The following is an 8,533-nucleotide window of genomic DNA, read 5'->3' as shown; positions in this document are numbered from 1 at the left end:
ACGGCCGGGACGGAGCCAGCCCAGCCCGGCCCGGCGGGGACAGGAGCAGCGATCCCTGCCCGGGACACGCTTCCCTGTGGGGCTGGGATGGGGCTGGGATTGTGCTGGGATGGGGCTGGGGTGATGCTGGGATGATTCCGGAATAGTCTCAACATGGAATAATTAGAATATTCCCCATATGGAATAATTGGGATATTCTCAATATGGAATCATTGCAATATTCCAAATATGGAATAACTGGAATATTCTCAGTATGGAATAACTGAAATATTCCCAATATGAAATAACTGGAATATTCTCAATATGGAATAAATGCAATATTCTCAATATAGAACAAATGCAATATTCTCAATATGGAACAAATGCAATATTTTCAATATGGAATAACTGCAATATTCTCAATATGGAATAACTGCAATATTCTCAATATGGAATAATTCCCCTCCTACCCAAGAAACTCCATTTGGGAAGACTCTACCTCAGTGCAGCTTTTCAATCCAGCACTGGAACATCACGAGTGCAGGGGCTTGGCTGAGCTCCCCGTGAGCCAGCCCAGACAATGCAGAGAAACGTGGCTTTGATTAGGAGGATCCTCCCTGCCCCGATGCACACCCATCGCACGCTGTGCAGCAGGGCAGGGAGGGAGAGACTGCAGGAAAAACAGTGGGAACAAAGATTAAAATAAAATAAAATAAAATAAAATAAAATAAAATAAAATAAAATAAAATAAAATAAAATAAAATAAAATAAAATATATAATAAAATATAGAATAAAATATAAAATAAAATATAAAATAAAATAAAATGGAAAAAGTTGTCCCTGATCTGATCCATTCCTTCCTTTCCATGAATTCCTGCGGGGTCCCACCTGTCCAAGGATAGCTCATGGGATTTGGGAATGCAGAGCTGCTGTGGGGGATTGGGGCACGCTGAGCTGCTCACGTACAGCCCCGACCCTGCGCAGGGCCAGGAGCCCTCCCTGGGATGACCCCGATCACCGCAGTTGGGATCCAGCCCAGGGAGGGCCCGGGAGGAGCAGCTGCGTGCTCAGGAAAGGGTTAACCCTCAGTGAAACCCAGAGCCAGCCAAGCCGCAACCGCCGGGCTGGTTTTGCTGGTTTGGGGGCAGGTGAGCAGCAATTATCACCCCCAAACCACCCCAGAGCCGCATTGTTTTTCCCCAAACCCTTTAACATTTTTTTTAATTTTGGTTTGTTTTTTGGGGTTTTTTTTGCCTGAAACTCACTCCCCGTTCTCCGTTAAAATTCCAGCCCATGCTCCCCCAGCCGGCTCATGCAAAGGTCACGCTCGGCTCGCTTGAAACGCAGCCCGGGCTGGCCTGAAACGCTGCCAGGCTCTTCCCAGAGCTCCCTCCTGGCCGCAGTTTCGGGTTGCTCATCCAAGGCTGGCCGGGTTTCACATTGCTGAGCAGGAACCTTGGGCTCTGCCCTCCCAGGAGCAGCCCCGGGCAGGGACAGGGACGCGGGGACACGGTGGCGGTGCCAGGGGCAGGGCGGCAGTGCCAGGGACAGGGTGGCAGCGCCCAGCACCCCCGAGGAGAGGGAAAACAGAGCAGGGAGATGCCCCAAGGCAGCGGGAAGGGCTCAGGATGCAGGAGCGGGAGGCACTGACCCTGGGGACAGCCCTGGAGTGCCCAGCTGTGCCCGCACAGACACTGTCCCCTGTCCCGGAGCGGCCTGGGCGCTGCTCCTGCCTTGGGGACCGCAGCTGCAGGGCCAGGTGACCTCTGCCACGGCCCAGCCACCTCCCTTTCCGTGCTGTCCACTTTATCCTCTTTATTCTCTTTATTCACTTCATTCTCTTCATTCTCTTCATCCTATTATATTATCAATCCATACTATGATTCCATTAGTGCTCTATTCCATTCTATTCTATTCTATTCTATTCTATTCTATTCTATTCTATTCTATTCTATTTATTTATTTATTTATTTATTTATTTATTTTAAAAGAGGCCTCTGGGCTGAAGTTCCGGCTGGCAGGAATCCTTTCCCCCGCACCCCGAACCCGGCAGGATCGGGTTTTTACCTGCGCACTCCCCTTCCTGCCGTTTCCACTAGATGTCACTTACAGCCGCCAAGTCCGCGCTTTCCCGGCGTTTTGCACCTCCTTTCAGAGGTTCAGGTTCTGTGCAGAGCCTGTGGGAACCCCACAATCGGGGTCTGGGCTGTGCAGAACGGGGGGGCCGTGCTGGAGCAGCCAGGGGAGGGGAGGGGAGGGTTGGGGGTCTCCTGAGCATCCATCCATGCTGGGGGATGAAAATCCCAATTCCACAGGGCTGGAAGGGCAGAGGCTGTGCTGGCACTGCTGGGAACCCCTGTCCTGGCAGGGAAATGCTTTTGTAGAGACCGGGTAACTGAGAGGCATTTTGGAAGGTTTTATTGTGTTATTAGTCCCGATGGAGAGAGAGACAGAAGAGACGTAAAACTCTCAGACGCTGTTCTGGTTAGAAGCCAGGAGCTCCCCACCCAAAATTCCTCCCTAAATTTTTCAGGGAAAAATAATTTCAATACTAAATTTCAATACTTACTAAATTTCAATACTTTATAAATGTCTTTTAGCCCGTTAGTTTTGCTACACAACACTATTACCTCTAACCACCTGTATTTTTACCCCGCGTGGCCCTGCTACCTTTCGCAGCTCTAACGCGGGTCTCTACAAACTTCCCATCTTTAAGAATCCTTTACAACTCTAAGAATTCTTTACGATCCACTTCTCCCAGAGGACATTCATGAATGTCCCACTCAGTTCCCAGGCTCCATCCAGAGTGGGAATTTCCCAAATGCCTGGGGAGGGTTGTCCGAGCCCCCGTGGACGTGCCAGCAGCGGGTGACAGTGACACGGTGCCAGCAGTGAGGGACTCTGTGCCAGCAGCGGGTGACGCTGTGCCAGCTGTGCAGCAGGGAGCCGTGCCAGGAGCAGCACCAGGCTCGGCCCTGAGGAGCCCAAATGTCAGAGCAGCTCCAGCTGTGCCAGCTGCCAGCTCCCAAGGACATCCCCGATCCCAAAATCCGCCTGGGAGTGAACAGCTCCATCTGAGCAGAGCTTCCTGTACTTTGTTCCAGGTTCTTGAATACAAAAAAAACCCCTGCAATTGTTTGGGAGGGAAAAAAGCCCAGTGCCACCCCATGGGCACCTTCCACTGTGCCAGGCTGCTGCAAGCCCCTCCAGCCTGGCCTTGGACACTGCCAGGGATGGGCAGAGCTGCGCCAGGAACAAAATCCTGAATTCTAAAAATTCCTAAATTCCAATTCCTGAATTCCTAAATTCCTCCTTTTCCAAGCCAAACTCGGTTCCACATCCCCACTTCTCCTCCCTCCTCCTGGCCGGGCTAATCAGCGCGGGCTAATTGGCCAGGCAGTGCCTGCACCAGGAGCGGCTGCGGCGGGGCTGGGGCTGCTCCTGCCCCGTTTTCGTTCATTCTCCCGCGGGGCACACAGAGAGGGGCTCGGGAGCTGCCGGGGAGGCGCCGGGGCTGCCCCGCTCCGGCCGCCTAACGAGGAGCAGCTGCGGCGGGCTCAGCGCGGAGCAGCGCGGGGAAAAGGCCCCGCTGCACTAATGAAAGGTCACAGGGCCACTCCAGAGGCTCCCCAATTACCCCAGCCGGAGTGTGGCTAATGTGAGATAATGATGTCACACGGACACTAATGAGGCAGGTTATCCAAACCCCCCCGGCCCCCGCCCTGCCAGGGCTCCGCCATGAGCAGAGGGAAAAGGGAAAAGCGAAATCTTCCCTCTGCTCCTTCTCCTTCTGGACACGGATAATGCAGCCAGGGCAGGCAGGAGGAGAGCAGGGACAGCTCCCGGCCCTCTCTGGGGATTTTGAGCCGAGGAGCAGCTCAGCAAGGCCCCTTCCCCTCTGGAACTGCCCCAACAGGATATTGTGGGGCGCTGACCGAGCCCAGCCCCATGAGCGCTCCTTAATTGAGCCTGATTGGGAGGTGGGGATCTGCTGCTGCTCTGGAAGGATCCACCCGAGCAGGGATGCAGGATTCCGTGATTCCCTGTGCTCCCGCTGAGCAGGGATGCACATCTGGGTGGGCTGCACAGCTGGATCAGCACCATGGCTGCAGCTGCCAGCGGCACCCAGCCCATGGGACTGCCCTAGGGATGATGGGGAGCTGCACAGCTGGATGGGCTGCACAGCTGGATGGGCAGCCCCAAGGAGGGATCAGGAGCCCTGCCCTGAGCCTGCCCCACCTGCACAGCTGCTGCAAAGGGACAGGGGCAGGAGAAGCAGCTCCTCCTCTCCCACACCAGGGAGCTGCACGCTGCAATGTCCCGGGGATAAATGCAGCGAGCCCTTCTCCAAACCGGACCCGGAGCCATGAAATGGGGGGGTTTGGGAGCAGGAGCTGCCAGCTGTGAGCGCTCAGGCTCAGGAACAGCCAGCACAGGCAGGCAGGGGGAGGCAGAGCTGGAGCAGCAGCAGCAATCTCAGAGCTCAGCAGAGCCAGGGCTGCTCATTGTCTGCAGCTCCCAGCCCTCCCACATCCTGCACGGCACAGGAAAAGTTGTCAGGGCGAAGTGAAGGCAGGCAGGCAGGGATGAAAGGCCTGGAAAGGCAGGAGCAGGGGGGGAAGCAGCACCCGGCTCTGCCAGGGCCAGCAGGGCACAGCCTGGGCTGGGAAGGAGCTCTGTGCCCACCAGGATCCCCCCAATTCCCAGCCAGGGGCAAGGGTGGGAGCTGCTGTCCCTCTGCCAGCCCCGTGACAGCTGCTGCCAGAATTCTGCTCCCCCAGGCTGGGGGGATTTCAATCTGGGTGGGATTTTTAATTCTGCTCCCCCAATCTGGGTAGGATTTCAATTCTGCTCCCCAGTCTGGGTAGGATTTCAATTCTGCTCCCCCAGGCTGGGGGGATTTCAATCTGGGTGGAATTTCAATTCTGCTCCCCCAATCTGGGTGGGATTTCAATTCTGCTCCCCCAGGCTGGGGGGATGTCAATTCTGCTCCCCCCCCCCAATCTGGGTGGGATTTTCAATTCTGCTCCCCCAGGCTGGGTTGGGATTTTTTCCATGTGCTCACAGATCAGGCTGAACCAACACAAATCTCCCAACCTGCAACAGAGGAAGAGGCTGGGAGGGCTGGGGCTCTGCGGGCTGACCTTTGCTAATCCCCAGGCAGTCAGGCGGCGAGGAGCTGGCTGCAGGCACCGGGCAGACCCTGTTTCCAGCCTTCCTCTGCTCTCTGTGGGGCTGCGGGAGCTCAGAGCTGCTCCAGGACGGTCCCAGCCCTGCCCGGGGCTCCCTGGATGTTCCTCAGGGGACACGAGAGCAGCAGCACCTCCCTTTGCTCCCTTCTCCGTGTCTAAAAATGGGGATGGCGAGGCTGAGGCCCTGGAGATGTTGCTATAAAAAACAATCCCTGTGCTCGCAGCAGGCTGGGAAGGTGCTGCTGCTGCTGCTGCTGCTGCTGCTGCTGCTTCCAAGCAAAATCTGGATGTTCTGAGCAAATTCCTTGGCTGGTCTGGCAGCCTCGGGATGCTCGGTCACGAGCCAGACCCAGCTCTGCTCCCAGATTTGTGCCCCCAGATTTGTGCCCCCAGATTTGTGCCCGCAGATTTCTGCTCCCTGCACACCCAGGCCGTCCCCAAGCCCGGGTTTTGTGCAGCCTGAGGCACTCACACGTCTCCAGCTTGCACAGAGAAATAAACAGGGGGTGGCAAAGCTGAGCAGCACCTGCTGCAGAGCCAGCCCCAGCCCTCCTCCTCCTCCTCCTCCTCCTCCTCCTCCTCAGCCAGACCCACCACAGCCAGGCCGAGCTTCCTGCCGGGAATATTCCATGGCAATATGGGATATTCCAGCTGTGCAGAGCTGTGCATGCTCAGCGGGATTTTGGGGGTGCTCCCGGGTTTTTGGGGGAGCTCCAGGGTTTTTGGGGGAGTTCCAGGGTTTTTGAGAGTGCTCCACGGTTTTTGGGGAAGCTCCAGGGTTTTTGGGGAGCTCCACGGTTTTGGGGGTGCTCCAGGGTTTTTGGGGATGCTCCAGGGTTTTTGGGGGAGCTCCAGGGTTTTTGGGGGTGCTCCAGGGTTCTTGGGGAGCAGCGATGCAGAGCCCCAGCCCTGCCTCTCACAAGGAGCTGCCAGGGGGGTGTTTTCCCCCAGAACCTGTTTTCCAGATCCCCTGGCTTCCTTCCACAGCTCTCACCGCCTGCGTCATCCTTTTACGAGGCTGCTGCTTCCCCGGGAGCCCCTTCCCTTCCTCCCCTCCCTCCCTCCCTGCGCTGAGATTTTATTTATTTGTTTATGACGCTCCTCCTGTCCCCAGGACGCCTTTCGTCCCGCAGAAATGGGTGGCAGGAGGGAGGGGACGGCCTGGGGACACCGGGGGCTGCTGCCACTGCGTGCTGTCCCTGCCCCGGGGACGCTGCAGGGGCTGATCCCGGCGGCACCGGGGCAGGGACAGGGCCCAAAGCCGCCCTCACACCGGGGTGGTTCCTCAATACACCAACCGAGGCTCTGGCTCCTCTGGAAAGGGAATTTTGGTCACAAATGGAGCGGTAATGAGGGGGCCATGGGCAGGGGGTGCCGGCCTTTATCCCAGGCTGGTCCAAAGCCACCCGGCCTGGCCTGGAGCAGTTCCAGGGATGGGGCAGTGTGACGGTGTCACAGGGGTCTGAGGATGAGGGGAGAGACGAGGATCTGACTCCATGTTTCTGAAGGCTGATTTATTATTTTATTATATATATTACATTTAAACTATACTAAAAGAATAGAAGAAAAGGTTTCATCAGAAGGCTGGCTAAGAATAGAATAGAATAGAATCAGAAAGAATGATAACAAAGGCTTGTACTCGGCTCTGTGTCCGAGCCAGCTGACTGTGATTGGCCATTAATTAAAAAAAAACCACATGAGCCCAATCCCAGATGCACCTGTTGCATTCCACAGCAGCAGATAACCATTGTTTGCATTTTGTTCCTGAGGCCTCTCAGCTTCTCAGGAGGAAAAATCCTAAGGAAAGGATTTTCCATAAAAGATGTCTGTGACAGGTCAGCCCCAGGGATGGCAGAGCAAAGCCCAGGTGTGGCTGTGGGAGGGCAGAGCAAAGCACAGGTGTGGCTGTGAGGGCAGAGCAGCCCAGGTGTGGCTGTGGGAGGGCAGAGCAAAGCCCAGGTGTGGCTGTGGGAGGGCAGAGCAAAGCACAGGTGTGGCTGTGAGGGCAGAGCAGCCCAGGTGTGGCTGTGGGAGGGCAGAGCAAAGCACAGGTGTGGCTGTGAGGGCAGAGCAAAGCACAGGTGTGGCTGTGGGAGGGCAGAGCAAAGCCCAGGTGGGGCTGTGGGAGGGCAGAGCAAAGCACAGGTGTGGCTCTGGGAGGGCAGAGCAGCCCAGGTGGGGCTGTGAGGGCAGAGCAGCACAGGTGTGGCTGTGAGGGCAGAGCAGCCCAGGTGTGGCTGTGGGAGGGCAGAGCAGCCCAGGTGGGGCTGTGGGAGGGCAGAGCAAAGCACAGGTGTGGCTCTGGGAGGGCAGAGCAGCCCAGGTGTGGCTCTGTGGCTGTCCCCCACGCCGAGGTGACAGGGCAAGATGTCACACCGTGCCCCGGGGAGTGCCCAGGGCAGCCGGAGGTGCCAGCCCGGAGGGTGTCAGCAGCAATTAGCGCCTCACACCCGGCCGGGACGGGATCAACACTGCCCGGGCAGCCAGGGGTGCCAGACAGGAGGGGAGACCCTCGGGACAATGCCTGCGGTGCCACCGACAATTCCCCTTTTTTTGTGTTTCTGTGTCAGGGGAATTGGCGGCTTAGTGGGTGTCTTGGGTTCACTGTATGACGCTTTTATCCCCAATCGCCGTGCTCTGTTTATGTTGAATAATAAGTTTTGCACCTTTAAGCCTTGTTCCATCCCAGACGCTTTCCTGCCTTCCCCCAAAGCGCTGCTTGAGCTGGGGGTGGGCAGCAGTCGGTGCTTGGTGCCCTGCAGAGCTCGGCAGGGCAGGGAGCTGGATGAACTGAAGGGCAGGGATTGGGAAATCACAGCATTGATAAGGAAAAGACCTTTCTGATCGCTAAAGCCCATCGAGCGGGGCGGAGCTGGGATGGTGCCCTGTGCAGGAAACACCTGCATTGGCACGCTGCGCCCGCGTGGAGCCGGCAGAGAGGATAAATAGATAAATAAATAAATAAATAAATAAATAAATAAATAAATAAATAAATAAATAAATAAATAAATAAATAAACAAACAAACAATTGTTGTTATTATTATATTGTTATAATATATATTATATAGTATATAGTATATATTTTTTTATTATTATAGTGTTATACTATTTATAATATATAATATATAATATATAATATATAATATATAATGTATAATATATTATATATTATATATTATATATTATATATTATATATTATATATTATATATTATATATTATATATTATATTATATATAGTATATTATATATAGTATATTATATATTATATATTAATATAAATAAATAAATGAATGAACTAATAAATAAGTGAATAAAAGGTGCTGAACCCCGGGGGAGCAGGGATTTAGGATTGCTCCGT

Source organism: Melospiza melodia, chromosome 26 (genome assembly GCF_035770615.1).
Source record: "Melospiza melodia melodia isolate bMelMel2 chromosome 26, bMelMel2.pri, whole genome shotgun sequence".
NCBI classification, from domain to species: domain Eukaryota; kingdom Metazoa; phylum Chordata; class Aves; order Passeriformes; family Passerellidae; genus Melospiza; species Melospiza melodia.
The sequence above is the reverse complement of the archived record's forward strand: the minus strand, read 5'-3'. Positions refer to the sequence as shown.